The sequence below is a fragment of the Pleurodeles waltl genome, chromosome 10, assembly GCF_031143425.1.
Source record: "Pleurodeles waltl isolate 20211129_DDA chromosome 10, aPleWal1.hap1.20221129, whole genome shotgun sequence".
Classification (NCBI taxonomy): Eukaryota; Metazoa; Chordata; class Amphibia; order Caudata; family Salamandridae; genus Pleurodeles; species Pleurodeles waltl.
The window spans coordinates 736,072,319-736,089,617 of record NC_090449.1 but is presented as its reverse complement, the minus strand read 5'-3'; positions in this window follow the sequence as shown (position 1 = coordinate 736,089,617).

Genomic DNA, 17,299 nt, shown 5'->3' with positions numbered 1-17,299 from the left:
AGTGAAGGGAAGAAGGACAGCAGAGGTGCGGAGAGAGGTTGGAGGAGAGAGCGGAAGGCAGAAGACAGAGGTACAGGAGAAGAGAGGTGAGTAGCGCGGGGCTGGGCTGGGCGAGGGGCTGGGCGGGGGGAGTTCTTACTGATTTTAGCAGGTCTTGCTGGGAGGTGTCAGGAGCCTGGGCTGGTGGAGCTGCAGCGGCAGGGGGTGCGACCTACCCTCGGGTCAAGGGTCGCTGACTCTGCCGCGCAGCGGCCGCCATAAGAGGGAGGAGGGGGGGAGGAGGGGTCAGCTGGGGGCGGGGGGCAACGAATGGGAGCGGTGGCGGGCTGATCTGGAGGTGGAGGCGGGAAAGCGGAGGGTGGGGGGGTCAGGTAGAGGGGAGGGGAGAAAATATAGGGGAGGGGGGGTTACAGAGGTGGAGGGGAGTAAGGAAGAACAGAAGAGGAGAAGAGTCAAGAAGAAGAGTAAAGAAGAAGAGAAGAGTCAAGAACCGAATAGAGAAGAGTCAAGAAGAGAGAAGAGTCAAGAGAGAAGAGAGAAGAGTCACGAGAGAAGAGAGAAGAGTCAAGAAGAAGAGGAGAAGAGTCCGGAGAGAAGAGTCAAGAAGAAGAAGAGTCAGGCAGAAGAGGAGAGACCTGAGAAGCAGAGGGGGAGCGTCCAGAAGATGAGGAGAGGCCACAGAGGAAGAGAAGGAACATGCAGAGAAAAGTACAGAGGAGGAGAAAGAACACGCAGGTCGGAGTGCGGAGAAGAACACAGATGAAGAAAGAAGAAAGGACACGCAGGTCGCGGTGCAGAGGAGAAAGAAGAAACACAGATGAAGAACACAGATGAAGAACACAGAAGAAGGATACAGAAGAAGAGAGAACACGCAGGACGGGGTGCAGAGGAAAAAGAAGAAACACAGATGAAGAACAGAGATGAAGAACACAGAAGAAGGACACAGATGAAGAACACAGAAGAAGGACACAGAAGAAGACCACAGATGAAGAAAGAAGCAAGAAGAGAACGAGGTGAGGAAGAGGTGCGGGGCCGAGGAAGAGCAGAACACGCAGCAAGAGGGCTGCAGAAGAGGGCAGAGAGTGAAGGGAAGAAGGACAGCAGAGGTGCGGAGAGAGGTTGGAGGAGAGAGCGGAAGGCAGAAGACAGAGGTACAGGAGAAGAGAGGTGAGTAGTGCGGGGCTGGGCGAGGGGCTGGGCGAGGGGAGTACTTACTGTTTTTAGCAGGTCTAGCTGGGAGGTGTCAGGAGCCTGGGCTGGTGGAGCTGCAGCGGCAGGGGGAGCGACCTACCCTCGGGTCAAGGGTTGCTGACTCTGCCGCGCAGCGGCCGCCATAAGAGGGAGGAGGGGGGGGAGGAGGGGTCAGCTGGTGGTGGGGGGCAGGAGGGGGGCGACGAATGGGAGCGGGGGTCGGGCCGATCAGGAGGTGGCTGCGGGAAAGCGGAGGTTGGGGGGGTCAGGTGGAGGGGAGAAAAGATAGGGGAGGGGGGGTTACAGAGGTGGAGGGGAGTAAGGAAGAACAGAAGAGGAGAAGAGTCAAGAAGAAGGGTAAAGAAGAAGAGAAGAGTCAAGAACCGAAGAGAGAAGAGTCAAGAAGAAGAGTAAAGAAGAGAGAAGAGTCAAGAGAGAAGAGAGAAGAGTCATTAGAGAAGAGAGAAGAGTGAAGAAGAAGAGGAGAAGAGTCCGGAGAGAAGAGAGAAGAGTCAAGAAGAAGAAGAGTCAGGCAGAAGAGGAGAGACCTGAGAAGCAGAGGGGAAGCGTCCAGAAGATGAGGAGAGGCCACAGAGGAAGAGAAGGAACACGCAGAGAAAAGTACAGAGGAGGAGAAAGAACACGCAGGTCGGGGTGCAGAGAAGAACACAGATGAAGAAAGGACACGCAGGTCGCAGTGCAGAGGAGAAAGAAGAAACACAGATGAAGAACACAGATGAAGAACACAGAAGAAGGATACAGAAGAAGAGAGAACACGCAGGACGGGGTGCAGAGGAAAAAGAAGAAACACAGATGAAGAACAGAGATGAAGAACACAGAAGAAGGACACAGATGAAGAACACAGAAGAAGGACACAGAAGAAGACCACAGATGAAGAAAGAAGCAGGAAGACAACGCGGTGAGGAAGAGGAGCGGGGCCGAGGAAGAGCAGAACACGCAGCAAGAGGGCTGCAGAAGAGGGCAGAGAGTGAAGGGAAGAAGGACAGCAGAGGTGCAGAGAGAGGTTGGAGGAGAGAGCGGAAGGCAGAAGACAGATGTACAGGAGAAGAGAGGTGAGTAGCGCGGGGCTGGGCGAGGGGCTGGGCGGGGGGAGTACTTACTGTTTTTAGCAGGTCTTGCTGGGAGGTGTCAGGAGTGAAGGGGGGGCTGAGGGTATTACAGAGAAATGTTTTAATACATGCTTACTGTATTCTGTTACCTACGTATCTGTTCTCAGAATATCTACTTACCGAAGAATGATGGTGAGTGACTTGCACCTTGATCCATGCATAAGGTTTGTGGTTTCAGATGGAAGAGCTGTGTATACAGTAACTTTCTCTCCTTCCATTTCCAAAGCACCCATTTTCCACTGGGGAGATTATGCTGACTGCAGTGAGAATTTTTCAAGAGCCCTGTTCATTAGTCTCCCTAAAGAGGAGGGTGGGAGAACTATCTTAGGAGACCCTGTCACCATGACCCCATACTGGTTCAGGGTTCTGATAGATTTCAAGGCCCACCTTATAATGTTAACTCCCATGTTAATCTTCTTCAGATAATGGTTCACACAATTGCAAAGGCTGAGGTTGACCATGGGGGTTGTCAGGCAAGAAAGTTATTTTGTGTTGACAAAAAAATAACAGAATTAGTAGTGCAAAGTGAAATACCAGCATCATGGTCTTCTAAGGTTCAAATCAAAACAGGACCTTCAACTTCGAATTTCACCATTATGCATCATAATCCTGTTGGTACAAGTACATCCATGAGCATGGCCCATCTGCATAAGTATGTCGGCAATCCACAACAGTTTCAAGCATTCTTAGCACAATGCTGGTCCCACCTTTTAATGCAACCTCAGGTGTGACCCACCAACATTTCAATTATCTTTCATTTGATCAAGGACGCCGTGACCTAGGCTACATATTTGAATAACAATAATAGTTCTAACCTTACCAATTTACATTAGTTTACAGATTTTATTTTCTTCTGAAGATCTTTAACAGTAAACAGAATACACAGCCTGCTCATATGGGTCTATTGTCCTTGTGTCAGGGTGAAGGAGAAATTATATGTTATGTAAGTTATTTCCAGCAACTCGGAGCAGCGGCATGGCAGCTGGCACCTTCTATAACCACCTGCATTGAGGAACTTAAAGATCCATCAAGTGTGACGCTTCCATGGATTTGGAACTCCAATTAAAGCCAAGGAGTGGTCTAGAAACTCTGAAAAGTGATGGGGTTCTCAACAAACTTTTTCTGCATATAATCTGGAAGCAAAAAAGAGTGTCAAGTGTCAAGAAGAGCCTATGCATATTTGGTCCATATAAAATATGTTTTTCAGGGAAGAAAAGGAATATCGAAGAAAAGAAGAACAATGGCTCTCATTATGACTTTGGTGGTCTTTATGAAAGACCGCCAAAGCTGCGGACACCAGAAGACCGCCAGCACTGGCGGTCCTCCACCCACCATATTACAAGTACTGCAGGATTTCCGCCACATTTTGGGTGGAAATCCTGCTGTAGTAGTCATGCTGGCGGACGAAGGCGCATGGGCAGTTCCACCACCAAAAGGACTCCACCAGCCATATTACGAGCAGTAATATGGCCTGGCAGTGTCCTAATGGTGGGGTGCTGCCAGCGGTGGAAGCACCCGTTCCCTGCTGGACGACATTCTCACCGGATAAGGTAAGTCGGGTGTCCGACAGGGGAGGTGGGTGGGAGGTGTTGTGTGTGAGTGTGTGTATGCATGTGGGTATGGTTGCTATTGATCATCTGCGTGTATGACAAAAGGCCAGTTTTGTGCATGAAAGGTATATATTAGATGCTGAAAAGGCATAGAGCTAGTATCAGCCTCATGCAAAGAATAGTAACTATGTGAAGCAAGTTCCTCTGGTGAAAATGGAATACATTTGAGCAATTGGATACCGCAGAGAAGTGTGTCAATTCCATAACTGAATCTATGACTGTAAGAAACGTTTCCTGATAGAGTAATCACATCTAACTGGTGTGAGCTTGAACAATAGGTATGAAACTAGGTCTTTAGTTCTGTCTAGATTCAGATTTCCAGAGATGACAGTAACACTCATGCTTACAATGGAGAAACCCAATAGCCAAGGCAGGCTTCTGAAGATCTATCCATCACGAGTAAGAATACCAACAAAGAGGTGCCTTGCAGTGAACAGTAAGGTAAAGACAAAAACGTAACAACTAACACACCATCATCTTCCCTCAATACACATTAAACAACAAAGTAAAATTGTTCAATGTGAGGTTAACTCCTTAGCTGCTGCAGCTTCTCCCTCCCAAGTACCAAGGGAAAAGGGCATTTCACACTTAAACCTTCAGAACCTTTTTCCATAAAAGGTACATAGGCCATATGTGTGCCTTTTTTTCAGGTTGATGATTCTAAATGTACCTAGGATTTGTGGATTTCCCTGGTGGAAACTGACATATTGCCAAACTATAAAAACATTTTGGGGTTTTAGGGAAAAATAAGAAAAACGGACTGTGCAAGAAAGCTCAAATTTTCTGAAAATGGAATTAACAAAAGGCTTGCTGTGCTCAGATCACAATCTTTCCCACTTTCAGGATCAACCAGAGTTGTAAAAAAATACTATAGTTTTGCATTTTTCTATGTCGTAGTATATTTTTCATATATTTTGTGGAGGTAACAGGTATGAAATGCTTGTGTGACCCTGAAATGTTATACATTTCTGAAACCTAGACAAAATTCTGAATTCAGCCAGGAGTCATTTGTCTAGAGTGCTCACGATTTACCCAAAAAACTAATTATTGAATTAAAAAACAACGTAATAAAAACTTGAAAAAAAAAGAAAAAATGATAATGTTTTCATCTGAATTTTATTGCCCCAGTGAGTGATCTACAAAAGTAATATAATGTTACATCCAGCAGGCCAATCTGGTCAAAGGGATATACATTGTTTATTGGTTGCCTAAAAACCAAAGATACCAAGAGCCAATAACTAAGCTGCAGCTTATAGTGATTTTGCAATGTGTACTGACTAAGTTTCAATTCGAACAGTAACATTTAATAAATTAAAAATGGGTATGAAGAAAACCTATGTGCATTTTAAGTGTGTCCAAGATACTGAGGCCCTCATCATGACATTGGCGGTAAATCCCGCTTACTGCCACGGTGACAGCCGCAAACATACCACGCGGTGGCAGATATCTGTTCGCAATATTTTGACACACACACACCAAACCGAGAGAATACAACCACATACACAAATCTGCCAGCCCAAAGGTCAGTGGTAAACTATCTGTACCAACACCCATACTATTAAACCAACAAAACAACGCCCACCACATCATGACCCACGAATCACCACAGCGGACATTCAACGGTGGTAAACCATTGGTAAAACATTCAAAGGTGGCAGGGCAACAGCAACGATAGAGGGGAAGATAGGGATGTACAATATGTCAGAGGAATGAAGCATAATACATCACTTACATCCCCACAGGTACCCCAGCCAATCTCAGCAGAGAGGAGGTGTCACGACTATCCAGCCCCCCAACAGAAGATGCCCCCAGTGATGACAGTAACTCTGGACTTAAGGATCTGGATCAACAACCTGGCCCATCAGGGACCACTGGTCAGTCGGTCACCCCAGCCCACTCACAGTCCACCACAGAGCCTCCCCATCAGTATCCAACACCACAGCACCCACCCAGCGTACCCACACCTTTGTCCCCAGGACACGTCAGTCAGCAGTGTGCCCACCGGTACAGGGACCCCAGTTCACACCTCGCCCCCAAGACAATCAGGGACCAGGGGTCTGTGGGAGTGGGTACACCGTTCAGGAGGCAGAGGCACAGGACAACAGGGACACAGGGAGGACCGATTCAGGCTCTGGCCTGACTCTGATGGCAGCCACTGTCTCTGTTTCTACCATCCCCCTCCAACTACCACTTCCCAGTCCCAGTCTCCTCAACCCCAACCCATCCCATGCACACATACAGATGAGCATGCACACAAAACATCACAAAAGAGTAGCACAGTCAAATTCAGGCACCACACTTCATCCCACAAGCACTCAAGCAAACACCAGACAGTAGCACACACAACCACATCCACTGTCTCCCCCTCCTCCTCCTCCTCCTCTTGCCCCTCACTCACAGTCATGTCCACACTCAATCCTGCATGCACTGCAGCAACATCCACCACCAGCATCACAACACCAAGCAGCACACACACCTCACTAGCAGACACCTCCACAACATCCATGCACGCGCGTCCCCTGTGTCCTTTCCCACCCTGTCTGTCCCCCCTCCTAAAGGACACAAACACAAGCACTCAAACACCCAACAGCTATCCACGTCACACACCACACAAGCACACAGCCCATGCACCTGCACCCAAGTCCAGTAGACATACACCTCCAACAACCACTACCTCAACTTCCACTCCCATCCCTCCTCCCTCCTCCCACCCCACTGTCCCAAAGAAGATTTTCCTTGCCCAACTTGACCTCTTCTCTCCCATTTCTCCCCTCCCGTCCTGTCCATAAGAGCAGGGTCACAACTACCCAGCCCAGCTACTCATCCAAACAGTCAAAGCAGACAGTGGAGGCACCTCCTAGTCATGGAGGCAAGACAGTGATGGATCCCACTCCACCAGCCAGGAAGGGTATGGATCCCACACCCCATGCCATGAAGGGGAAGAAGCCCTCGACTCCTGCCATGAAGGAAAAGGAGCCCGGACCTCCTGCATGAAGGGGAAGAAGCCCTCGACTCCTGCCATGAAGAGGAAAAAGCCCTCAACTCCTGCCATGAAGGGGAAAAAGCCCTCAACTCCTGACATGAAGGGGAAGAAGCCCTCGACTCCAGCAGAGGCTGGCAGGATGACACCACCACCAGTGGTCACAGAGCCCTCACCTCCAGCTGAGGCAGTGCAGCCCACTCTTCCTGCAGAGACTACACCTTCACCTGCTGAGACAGTGCAGCCCTCACCTCCAGCAGAGGCTGCCCAGGAGGCACCTTCACCTGCTGACCTAGTTCAGCCCTCACCTCCAGATGAGACAGTGCAGCTCTCACCGCCAGCAGAGGGCATGTAGGCTACCCTCCTGGGACTGCTGTACAAGGAGCCCCCTCCGGAAGCAGTGGGCAAGTCACCAACCCGAGAGACTGTGACCTTGCACTCCCCAGCGATGTAAAATGGGCGTGGAGCCCCCTCCAGAACCAGTGGCCAAGTCACCCACCTGAGAGACTGTGGCCTTGTACTTCTCAGCACAGAGAAAGGGGCATGGAGCCCCCTCCTGAACCAGTGGGCAAGTTCCCGACTTCAGCTGAAGTGACCCCCACCACCATCCCCCTGAGGTGTCTGCCCACTTGCAATCTGATCCCCCTGCAGAGTTCTGTGCGGATGATGTGAGGGAACAAGTTGGGCCGTGGACTATGCCCTGTGGCCATGTGGGCCCTTTGTACTTTGGACTGGGCATTGGCCCTTTGTGGACATTTGTACATATCTATTTTTTATACATTGGGTTCATTTAGTGGCTCTTCCCATTCAATACATTCTCATTACTGCCTTCTTGTTGTCCTTGTATTATTATGCCGTGTGTTGCGTGCCATTCGTTTAAGTCTGCAGCTGGTTGTGTGTATGGTGTGTGTGTGAATGGTGTATGTTGTGCGTGCGTGTGTCACTCTCCTTTTCCTCACTCCCTCCCTTGTGTGCTAGGTGGCTGTATGCACCGTCGTCGTCTTCATCGGCGTTGGTGTTCCAGGTGGAGCATGGCGTAGAAAAGCATCGGGAAGACTTGCAGTTCTGGTTCCATGGCAGCCTGTTGCTTCTCTGTATCTCTGATCGTGAGTCTTCTGTGCAGTGTTTCCACCAGGCTTTTGATGGCGTTGGTTCCGCCCTGGAAATCGTGGCGGTGCACTGTGTCGTGATATGGTGGCTGTTAATGGCAACCGCCGGCATGCGTGGTGTTAACACCCTGGCGGTTGGTGTGGTACATTGGCTGTCAATGGGAGTTCTCACCGCCATGGTCATATTTTGGTGGTTTTTACCGCTGGCCTGTTGGCGGTACTTCTGCCACTTTATCACTCACCTTCAATGTCATAATGTCCACCTGAGTTTTGGAATGGTGGTGATTTGTACAACACTGAATTTGGGATTACCAGGGCTGCCAAATTTTCAGATTACATTTGTGTGACATTTCATTGATTTCAAATGGATTATGAGTGACATTCTGCTGCCTAATGTATTACATTTCGATTGTCACTTTCTCATAAGTAAAACCAACCAGTGAAATCTACAGAAAAATATAATTAGCAGAAATTACTCTATTTTTGAGCAAGGAAAAGCACTAAAGGGGCTTGAAACTACTGCAAAACCTATGACAGTAAAAGTAATTAGCCTATTGTACCTGATCATACAGTAGTTATTTCCAGAAAGTGTCTAATCTGTGTGTGATAGCTGCAGTGAATAAGACCTGATCCTTTTTGGGAGAACATTTGGCTTGCATTTACCATAGTATACTAGACAATCCTCCTGACAGGTAATAAGAGTGAAAGCAACAGATATTCACACTCAGTCACTAAGGTTGCCCCCGACTGGTATTTTCAAGTAATTATAGGTAAAATAATGGGGGAAAGAGTCAGAATTCAATATTTTTTAGCCCTTGAAATATAAATTCACAGACACAAATGCAAAAGAAACACATCGAAATTCTAAACTTTTTCGGGGTTTTAAAGCAATCCAACTTGGCAGAAGTGAGATAGTGATATATTAAAAAAATAATACGGAGTAATTTACCAAGACCTTGCTATTTAATCTCATAACAGGTATATATGGCAGGTGTTTCTCTAATGAAGAATGCACACAGTCATCTTGGTCATCTAATTGCAAGACATATCTCAGCCAGGTATGTATGGCTCTCCGGGCCAGGGGACAGGCTGTCCCTACAATAAGTGGTGTTGTGGTCTCAAGCCAGTAGAGGTGGTTGTTCTAACAAATTAGGATAGACAACTGAGCCATGGCAGAGCCTGGAGCTCTAAGTGCCTATATACAAGCAATGCCATGAAAATATTTGGCACGTAAATCATGCCAGAAACATAATGTCAAAATCTGATAAACTGTCTCCAAAAATCTAAATGGTATACTCTTATAAATGCTGAAGCGTTTCACCTTAGTACATCAGGGTATATCACAGGCATCACAAATCATATCACAGCATTGAGAAAGATATGCTGTGATGCCCTGAGGACAATGCTGTTAGTGAACTAGGAAACAAGTCAGTCGTCATGCCTTACATGTGGCGTAAAATCTTATTATAAATGGAGTAATATTATGGGGTATTAAATCAAACATAAGAGAGGATTTTGTACAGCACACATCCTGAACTTCCATATTTGAAGGCGTTCCCATGCATGAGAATGAACAAAAAGGAGGTTGAGTTGGATAATTCGCCTGGGATTTCACAAATTCCTCAAGTAGGGAAGCTGGGAATGACCCCAGTTTTCTGGTTCGGCACTGTGCAAATCAACCACTATATGAATATCACTTTCTCAGATCAAAGTTTAATGCTTTATCTTTACAATTACAAGCATTTGAAATTAGGGCATAGATATGTGACATGCAGTTTTATATAGCACAAAACGTGTCTGGGGTGAAAAGAGTGTTACAGACCACATTACACATGCACTTCTCAGCAGTTAATATAGTGCAAACAGTGCCCATCGAAAAGAATGTGCTTCATAATTGCTTCATAATTGTCACTGAGTACTTTACACTCTTATTTTTCAGCAGTTTAAATAGAGCGAAATAAACATCACATGTTTTTTAGCAGTTTAAAAAGAGAAAACACTGCAGAGAAAAAAAAGCACTTCATACATTACTCTTGTAATAAGTATTAGTTATGAAGTGTTCTTGTTTCCCTGTGCAAGGTTCGCGCATTTTAAAATAATGAAAAATAAACGTGTAATAATTACAGGCTTACTTTTCAACTGTTTATATACCACAAGCCTTGCCTAGGTAAAAAAAATGAGTGCTTCATAGATAACATAGACTACATCACACATTTATTTTATAGCGTCTCGCCCACCCATAGAAATAAGAAGTGCCAATTTAACTAGGAAGAGGGCTGATCTCCGCGGCCTCGGGACTCTCAATACCAGTTTGTGTGGCACTGACGCCCGGGTCATCGAGCAGGTGTGACATTTCATGCTAGTCCAGTGCTGCAGGAATAGGCATTAAAATGCATTAGCCTAACCTGCGATCATGGCACTTGACAAGGATGGTTTACCTATCCTATCATGTGATACAGAGTGGTTTTACTTAAAGTGTGTTTTCTTACACACCGACTTACATTTGCAAGCCAGAAAGGGGAGAAATTCAATTGATAATAACATGTTTGACTATTATGTGCTCCCACACTTCTTCCAATAAAAATGATACCTCACTTGTGTGGCTGCTGCAGGAGAGACCCCAAAATGCAATGTGGAGAAATTATATTTTTACTATCAAAATCAACACATTTTGGTGATGTGCGTAGCTGTGATTGTTTAGCCCAAACTTGGCTACCACCAAAGGACACCTAATAACCCAGATTTTCTGAAAATTAGACACCCACAGGAGTCCAGGATGCTGTGATTTGTGTGTCTCCCACTTACGCAAAATGTCCCACAAATCTCAAACTTTGGCTAAAAGCACACGTTTCCTGTGAAGGAAAGTTTTGGAATCCGTGGGAGCCACAAAATCTCTGCCATCCAGTCAGGATTGGGCACGTAATGGGAGTTGAAGGCCCCACTGGAAATATCCACTTGAACACTGCAGATTTATTTACTTTCATCTAGAGATTCAGGTTACTGAAAAAAAAAAAAATCCATGTGTGAAAGTGTTAGAAATGAGGTCTCTAGTTGGCAGTCGGTTTGCACCCTGTCCAAGCAGGGACCCTCACTCTAATCAAGATAAGGTAGATACCCAGATCAGATAAACCCTGCTCACCCCCTTGGTAGCTTGGCACAAGCAGTCAGACTTATCTCAGAAGCAATGTGTAAAGCATTTGCACATAACACACAGTAATACAGTGAAAACACTACAAAAAGACACCACACCAGTTTTAGGAAAATAGCCAATATTTATCTGTGTAAAACAAGAGCAAAACAAGAAAAATCCAACATACAGTAATAAAGATATGGATCTCGCAAGATTTAACTTAAAAATGAAGTTCATTGAAGTTGATAGCTCCGCCTGAGGCTATTGCAGCATCGTGAACAACAAATCCAACAGTTCAGCTATGGTATTTCGAAGACCCGCAAACACTTCCTTGGAAATGTAGGGCGTTGTGGTCCTCATGATGAGATCTGGAGTGCGGCGTCGCTGGCGTCGTTTCCAGAGGTCGGTGCAGGGTTCGTCGGGCCCTTGAAGTCACCAGACTTGCGGATCGAACTCCGGGCTGATGACGAAGTCAGGAGCACTGGCATGGATGTCGTCTGGGCTGAGGTGCGAAGCGGGACAAAGTGATGTGTGGTGCCCACAGGTCACAGTGCAGGCAGAGGCTTGGTGATGGTGTCCTGCGGTGTCGGAGAGACCAGGGCTGCAGTGTAAAGCGGGGCAGTGCGGCGTGTGGTGTCTCCAGGTCATGGTGCAGGCAGAGCCATTGTTGTTGCTGAAGCGCTGTCATCGGTAGGCCCAACATGGCGTTGCGGCACTGGGCGGGCTCCATGCGGCACCCACGGGTCGCAGTGCAGACAGGGGTGTCTGTTGACGATGCTGGAGTTGATGGCGCTGGCGTTGGTGGACCAGGGCTGCGGTGCAGGACGGGACGGTGCTTCGTGTATCTCACGAGCGGTGTCCACAGGCCAATGTGCAGGCAGCAGCGTCGGTTTCAGCATGGAGCATCGTCGTCAGGGAGGCCAAGTCTGCGGTGTGAGCAAGGTGATGCGGAGTGCGGGACCCACAGGTTACGATGCAAACAGCAGCTCGGTGACGGCGTCAGGTGGCGGCGGCATCGTCGGTGAGACCAAGGGTTGCGGTGCGACGTGGGGCACAGCTCCATGTGGTGTCATCTGGTCACGGTGCAGACAGCAGCGGCGTTGACGGTGTTGCAGTGGTTTTTCTTCTAATGCAGCACGAAACACATGAAGCTGAAGTATTTGCTATCTCTGAGACTCCCAACAGGAGGCAAGCTCTACTCTAAACCCTTGGAGAAACTTCAGAAGCAGGATACACATCAAAGTCCAGTCTTTGCCTTCTTTAAGGCAGAAGCAGCAACTGCAGGCCAACCCAGCAAATCACACACAGCAAAGGGGCAGCACCCCTCCTCCAGCTCTTCAGCTCTTCTCCTGGGCAGAGGTTCCTCTTGATCCAGAAGTGTTATAAATTTCTGGGGTTTTGGGTCCACTACGTATACCCCTTTCCGCCTTTGAACTAGACAAACTTCAAAGGAAAGTCTATGTTGTTCACAAGATTCTGCCTTGCCCAGGCCTAACCCCAGACACACCTCAGGGTGTCGGAGACTGCATTGTGTGAGGACAGGCACAGACCTTTCAAGTGTAGATGTCAGCTCCTCCCTCCCCACTCTAGCCCAGGAGGCTCATCAAGATTTGCAGGCTACACCCCAGCTCCCTTTGTGTCACTGTCTAGAGAGAATTCACAACAGCCCAACTGTCAGTCTGACCCAGACGCGGAATACGCAAGCAGGCAGAGGCACAGAATGGTTAAGCAAGAAAATGTCCACTTTCTAAAAGTGACATTTTCAAACTGACAATCTAAAAGCCAAATGTACCTAAAGATGTATTTTTAAAATGATAGTTCAGAGACCCCAAACTCCAGATCCCTAACAGCTCCCAATAGGAAACTGCACTTAAAATATATTGAAAGGCAGTCCCCATGTTAACCTATGAGAGAGATAGGCCGTGCAACAGTAAAAAAACTATTTGGCAGTATTTCACTATCAGGACATGTAAAACACATCAGTATATGTTCTACCTTTAACATCCACTGCACCCTGCCCTGGGGCTACCTAGGGCCTACCTTAGGGGTGCCTTACATGTACAAAAAGGGAAGGTTTGGGCCTGGCAAGTCAGTACACTTGCCAGGTCAAATTTACAGTTTAAAACTGCACATAGACACTGCAGTGGCAGGTCTCAGGAATGTTCACAGGGCTACTCATATGGGTGGCACAATCAGTGCTGCAGGCCCACTAGTAGCATTTGATTTACAGGCCCTGGGCATGCATAGTGCACTTTACTAGGGACTTATGAGTAAGTCAAATATGCCAATCATGGATAAACCAATCACCAATACAATTTACATCAGGAGCACTTACACTTTAGCACGGATCTGTAGTGGCAAAGTGCGCAGAGACAATTTCAGAAAAACAGAAATCGGAGAACATAGGAGGAAGAAGGCAAAAAGGGCTAGTTTCAACACAACTCTCCTCCCAGCCTAAAGCCAGGGAAGGCCAATCAATACCTTGTTGGACTTCCCTGCTTAGGTCGATAGAAACTGGGCAATGGCCCACTACTGCAGTGGCTCTTGCCAGTTCTATGCCTCTATGAACCCAGGTGGATACCTCGGTCAACACTCTCAGGGCCCACTGAACTAACCTTGGGAGAACCCTTTTCCTCATCTGAGGACTCCATCTGTGTAGCACCTAACCTAATCTTGCTCACAAATGCATCCCAGTAGGCCGACAGTACCATCATGGCCAACATTTTGATGTAACCCCTTCCACCACTGGGGTTTGACTTCAGTTCCTCTCCCAGGGAAAACTCTGACCACAAGGATTGCAACCAACAGAGGCCACTGACAGCTGTCAATGTCAAGAGCCAGGCCCCAAGACATCTTAGGGTTATTGGCCCCTGTGGTTTCGAAAGATGGGGGGCAGTAACCCCAGGGGACTTGCACCCTTTTTCCACATCACCTCCCACCAATTCAGAGGTGGTATCCTGAGACTGGCCACTCACCTTAGGGTCTGTACCCTCAAGCTGAGCAGGGGACAGAGGTGGGCTCTCACTCCTTCTGTCCCTCTTGCTGGGGTCCTGTACCTTCCGCCTTTGAGTGGTAGCCCCAGACAACTGAACTGCGAGGGCACCTCTGGGGGGCCACCCCTCCCAGTTCCGCTGACACCTGGGGCAACTCATTCCCCAGAGGGCTGTCTATGGGCATCTGGGGACTAACTAGGTCCCTCCTCTGGGTTGCCTCCCCACCCCACTCTAAGGATACCAGAGCCATATGGCATAAGAAGTTCTGCCCATGGGCTGGTGTCACCCTACACGCCTGGCCAGTGTACTGCTCTGGGAAGACGAGCCTTTCCACCATCACGGTATGGCTAGCCCCACTGTCCCTCGGAGCAGTGACTGGGACTCCATTCACTGTCACCTGGTGGAAGTGACAACTCCAACCCTAAGGGATCACCAACTAACTCTCTGAGTCTACCTCCCAACTAAGGGATATCATGGCATGGTCTATGACCTGCCCCTGGTGGCTACCTCCTCCTAAGGCCACATTGGCAATCCTTGTAAAGCGGCCACCAGTGGGGGGTTTCTTAGGACAGAAAGAGTCCCCTTGCTTGTGTCCTAACTGGGAACACTCAAAGCACCGGGATTGAAAATGGGGTGCCCTGGGCCACCTCCCACCAGAACCTCCCTCTTTCCTGTCAGAAGGGGCATGGGATCCTTTTTCTCCCCCCTTACCCTGGGACCTGTCTGTGTCTTCCTTGACCTCCCCCTCCTTTCTCTGTTGGGGACCCTGACCACCCTTGGCTAAGTCTCCCACATACACCTTCTTGTGGACCCTGGTACTCACCCAGCGGTCTGCCTCCATAGCAAGCTTCCTGGGATCAGTCAGCTTACAATCAGTCAAGTGCTGGTGCAGCTCTGCAAAACGCCGACTAGGCAAATGCTCCCATGCAATCCCTTGGAGAAACTTCAGAAGCAGGATACACAGCAAAGTCCAGTCTTCTCCCTCTTTAAGGCAGAAGCAGAACCTGCAGGCCAACCCAGCAAAGCACATACAGAAAAAGGTCAGTACTCCTCCTCCAGCTCTTCTCCTTGGCAGAGATTCCTCTTGATCTAGAAGTGTTCTAAATGTCTGAGGGTTTGGGTCCATACTTATACCCTTTCTGCATTTGAACTAGGCAAACTTCAAAGGAAAGTCTCTGTTCTTCACAAGACTCTGCTTTGCCTAGGCTTGGCCCTACACACACTCCAGGGGGTTGGAAACTGCATTGTCTGAGGACAGGCACAGCCCTTTCAGGTGTAAATGTCAGCTCCTCCCTCCCCACCGTAGCCCAGGAGACTCGCCAAGATATGCAGGCTACACCCCAGCTGACATTGTGTCACTATCTAGAGGGAATCACAACAGCCCAACTTACAGTCTGACCCAGACGTGGAATACACAAGCAAGCTGAGGCACAGAATGGCTAAGCAAGAAAATGCCCACTTTCTAAAAGTGACATTTTCAAACTGACAATCTAAAAACCAACTTTACCAAAAATTGCATTTTCTAATTGTGAGATCAGAGACCCCAAACTCCACATCTCCATCTGCTCCCAATGGGAAACTGCACTTAAAATGTATTGAAAAGCAGTCCCCATGTTAACCTATGAGAGGGATAGGCCTTGCAACAGGACAAACTGAATTTGGCATATTTCGCTGTCGGGAATGTAAAAAACATCAGTATATGGCCTACCTTTAACATACACTGCACCCTACCCATGGGGATATCTAGGGCCTACCTTAGGGGTGCCTTACCTGTACAAAAAGGGAAGGTTTGGACCTGGCAAGTCGGTTCACTTGCCAGGTCGAATTTGAAATTTAAAATTGCACACAGACACTGCAGTGGCATGTCTGATACATATTCACAGGGCTACTCATGTGGGTGGCACAATCAGTGCTGCAGGCCCACTAGTAGCATTTGATTTACAGGCCTTGGGCATGCATAGTACACTTTTCAAGGGACTCATGAGTAAATCAAATATGCCAATCATGGATAAACCAATCACCAGTACAATTTACATCAGGTGCACTTGCACTTTCGCACTGATCTGCAGTGGTAAAGTGCGCAGAGACAATAAACCAGCAAAAAGAAATCAGACAAAATACGAAGAAGAAGGCAAAAAATATGGGGATAACCCTGCAAAAAGGGCTGTTTCCAACAGAAAGTACAGAGGAAAATGAATACTTTTCTGACAAAAGGCCATGAATTACTGATTTCCAGCTTAATTTCTTGTTTCTTAGGCCCTGATTATGAGTTAGGCAGAGTGGAACTATCATATGACATTCCGCTCAGCTTGATTCTGGTTTACCCAGGTGCTTGAACCCCAGACCCAATTTTACCTGAAGGTAATTCTGCCCTGTAAAACTTAATGAGGCTCTGGCGGCATGAGACAAGCCTCTTTCCTTATTGTTTTGTGGATCGCCATCTGCCAGAGCTTTGCTTCCCCTTACCTTCCATACACCCCACGCCCCCATCCAACCACTCCCACCCCACACAAAGGCCACAGCATATATTTACCATCTACTCCAAGCAGGTAATAAATGTTTGTGTTAAACCCTACTGAATTGGGAAGTTTGTATGGCTTAAGGACCCATACATCTGGTTTCTCATAATTCCCCATTACACAGGGTTTAGCTCGCATTTGCATGGTACTGGCAAGATGTTATCACACAATAATTTTAATTCTGCATGTAGAGTTTGCACCCTACCAATACCGTGCAACTTGTAGTCAGAGCCTAAGTGGGAGCCTCAGGGTCCAAATTGTAATGGGAGTGATCTGCCCACTCTTCGCCTGGAGGTACCGGTAACTCCGGGGGTGGGGAAAGTCTGACATACTTGTCTGGCCACTTATAATATGGGCCAAAGACCAAACGTACATTTGTTAAGGATCATTAACTAATAATGTATCGCAGAAGATATAGAAATACAAAGTGTACCGCCACCTTAACATTCTGTCGAATCTATGTTTTGTTACTCTTTGTTATTTGGGACACCATAAAGTACTAATGATTTGAATATGTCATTCACGTGAATATATAAAATAAGATTGCTGATGTGCTAGTACTCGATATACATCTAAAAAGAGAATATCTGATAACATACACATAAACATTATACAGATTTGCTGCTCGGAAACCATT